The sequence below is a fragment of the Impatiens glandulifera genome, chromosome 7, assembly GCF_907164915.1.
Source record: "Impatiens glandulifera chromosome 7, dImpGla2.1, whole genome shotgun sequence".
NCBI lineage: Eukaryota > Viridiplantae > Streptophyta > Magnoliopsida > Ericales > Balsaminaceae > Impatiens > Impatiens glandulifera.
This window is the reverse complement of record NC_061868.1, coordinates 19050635-19054780: the sequence shown is the minus strand read 5'-3', so window position 1 is coordinate 19054780 and position 4146 is coordinate 19050635.

The following is a 4146-nucleotide window of genomic DNA, read 5'->3' as shown; positions in this document are numbered from 1 at the left end:
TCTCTTAACTCGTGGTTTTTTTTTCGTTTTTTGGAATTTTTAATGAAATGACGCTAAGTCGTTTTCCCAACAAAAAATGTGTAACTCGACCAATTATTAACTTCCTTTTGTCCGATTAATTAATTGCATAGTTACAAACACAAACCGTTTTAATCTTATAAAACAAATATGTTCTATAAATTATAATTTGTACATTCTTTAAATTTGCAAATCCGGCCAATTATAACCTTCTTGCTTTGGCGATTAACAACCGCATAATTACAAATTTAAGTGGGCATAAATTGTACCAAATTTGGATGTATTATTAATACCGAAAATCCGAATATTGTTTTTATGTATCAAAATCGCATAAATTCCATATGCGTGTAACATAAAACAAATAATTGTGATTTTATTATCACCCAACTACTTTTAAAATATGTAAATATATATCCAAATATGTAATATAACATAATATGTAATATAACATGATTATTCAAATATAATAATAAAATAAATAATGAAATAATCAATTACATACTGATAAAATAATGAAATAATCTAAACTTCTAAATTTATCAATTATTAGGTTAATTAATTTCCTTAATTCTTAATAAATAACTTAATTCTTCTAAATAAGTTATTGATATTCTTTATTATTAAATTATATTATAATAAAATAATAATATTACTTTATTTTCTTTTTCTTTATTCTTGATTTTTTTTTTAGTTTAATACATTCATACATTTCAGAAACATCATTAAGTCATAAATAAATGTATAATGCATGTATTCATCCGTTTTTTATATTAATTCATTGAATATATTTTAATATATAATTTTAATATGCTAATCAATATTTATAAAATATTATAAATATGTTAAGTAAATATAAAAATGTATATTCTTTCTCAAATCATAACATATATTATATATATATATATATATATATATATATATATATATATATATATATATTAAAATTTTAAATTATAGAATTCCATAATATATTTTATTTTATTTTTAATTGTATATAACAATTATTTCAAAAATAAATATTACTTTATTCTTTAACTAATTAAAATAATATTATTATTATTTTAATTCCTTAAATTAATTATAATAATTAATTATTATTCTAAAACAGAATTCCTTAATTCCTAATTAATTCGGTTTAAACTCCTTATAAATTCTTAAATTCATAAATAATTCTGAATATATATAATATATATTATAAAAATAAACATTCATACCATTAAAACTTTATTCCAGTTAATCCTTAATCCTTAATTATATATTAATATCTTAATTTCTTAATTATATATATTTATATAATTAATGTCTATCTTTATTCCAGTTAATCTTTATTCCTTATTTTTTAATTATATCTTAATTTCTTAATTATATATATTTATACAATTAATGTCTTATTTAAGTTCTAAAATTTAATATATATATATATATATATAAATAAATATATAAGGAAAAAAGCTCATTTAGACGTACATGACGTACATTAGATGTATGTACTTTTATAACTAGCTTATTTAAACGTATGTACTAATAAAAGGTCATTTAAGCATATACTATAAAAAAATTGGCTCATTTAGCCTTTTTTAATAACCATGGTTAACTTTTATTTTTAAATTTATATATTTATTAATTAAATATTAATATATTTTCTCTCTCTTTCTTTTTCATTAATTAAACTAGGTAATTTATTTTATTTTTAAATTTTTTTATTATTTTAATATTAATTTCTCTTTTATATTTCATCTTTTTTTTTATTAGTTTTTATTTCTCATATTTCTTAAATTCTCATTTAAAAAAAAAATTAATAACTTATTTATGAATTTTATGTTTTACTGTAATATTTTTTTTAAGTGTTTTTTCTTATTTAATTTAATATAATAAAAATGAAAAAAAGTTTTTCTTATTTAGTTTAATATAAATAAAAAATAAAATTAATAATTTTTTATTAATTTTTAATCACGACTTATATTAGTAGTAAAAGAATTGTTTTGTCTAATATTTGATTAATGAGTTTTTATTATTATTCAATTCTTTATTCTTAATTCTTAATTCTTTAATTAATTTATTTTTGTGGTTGAAGGATTTTATTGTTGAAAGAATTTTCATTGTTATATTCAATTATTGGGATCAAACAATTTTAAAATAATTAATAATTAATGTGAATATAAAAAAAATATATATAAAAAAGAAGAATATAGAGTTAAAATAATTAATGATGAATGCTCATATATATATAAAATAAAATAAAATAATCAATCATAAATACTCATAAAGAAATATAAACTATTATAAAAAAAATAACAATAGAGAATTTATTTATTAATAATAAATGAATAATAAATGAAAAAGAAAGAGAGAGAGAAAATATATTAATATTTAATTACATAAATATATAAATTTTAAAATAAAAGTTAACCATGGTTACTAAAAGAGGCTAAATGAGTCAATTTTTGATATAACGTACGTTTAAATGATCTTTTATTAGTACATACGTTTAAGTGAGCTAGTTGTACAAGTACATACGTCTAAGTGAGCTTTTTTTCCTATGTACACAATATTTATTTCATTTCTTTATTCCTTATCACCATAAATGTATATAGATCATCATAAAGCGTATATGCATTAATTTTTCTTAATTAATTATGATTTTTAAGTTATACATCTTATATGTATTTATATTGATCGAATGCATTATATATTTCTTCATTCTTTATCATTTATACACCCCATATTCTTTATAAATATTAATTATTATTAAAATAATAATATAACATGCATATTTCTTGGGGAAAAAAAATTATTCATCTCCATTGTGCATCATTAATATTTGATATCTTGTTCTTGGTTTGAATTGATTCTAAAATTTCATATTAACATATATCTCAAGTTTTATTGTTTATAATTCAGCAATTCAATCTATCATTTACTTCTAACCGAATTAGATCAAAAATATATATGAATGTCTATTTATTTAATTAAAACATGTTATAAGCCTAAATCTCAATAGATCAACATGGAGAGGGCTCTGATACCACTTGTTAGTTCTTTAATCTAAATCTTTAATCCTTAAGTCTATAATCTATATACTCTATGTCGATAAATTGATATAAACTGTAATTGTGGAAACATACCTGGATCTTGAATGAAGAACGGTCCATTAAGTCGTTCTTTGTTATTTTCTTCTTCTTGATCTTCTCTAGATCTTGGATCTTCTTGTTCTGAATCTGGACCTGGATCGGAATGTGGATCTTCTTGTTCTATATCTAGACTTGGATCGGAATGTCTGATGTGGGTTGGGGTTTAAGTCTTCCAACCCTATATCGATAGCCCTTTAGTGTTCTTGAGAGATGAACATAAAACCTTATTGTTCGATGAGAGAAACAAATTAGGTAGGCTATCTATATGGATTGGGGACCTAGCCGTAATATACCCATTTATTATTCGGCCCATCAACGAAATAATAAATGGTATTTCTGCTTCTACACAAATATGTCCCCGTATTTATTATAGATATCTAAATAAGACCATAACTTTTAGACTTTAATAGATCACTTTAATTGGATTTTAATCTTTATTATGATAACAACTAATATACAGATTTGGATTGGAATGTCTAATATGGGTGGGGTTTAAGTCTTCCAACCCTATATCGATAGCCCTTTAGTGTTCTTGAGAGATGAACCTAAAACCTTATTTTCGATGAGAGAAACAAATTAGGTAGGCTATCTATATGGATTGGGACCTAGCCATAATATACCCATTTATTATTCGGTCCATCAACGAAATAATAAATGATATTTCTGCTTCTACACAAATATGTCCCCATATTTATTATAGATATCTAAATAAGCCCATAACTTTTAGACTTTAATAGGTCACTTTAATTGGGCTTTAATCTTTATTATGGTAACAATTAATATACAATTATTAAATAAAATATGTACCCAAATATTGGAAATAATTCCAACAATGTGATGTAATTCATGAATTTCTTTCTACTTTTGGATTTGTTTAATAATTTTCATAAATTGGATCATGCAATGTGTTTCCACGCCTCATTATTTTATTTTTGTTAATGATATTGACAATGGTTTTTTATGGGTGAAAGTGGTGTGAGACATGAATGCCCTATGC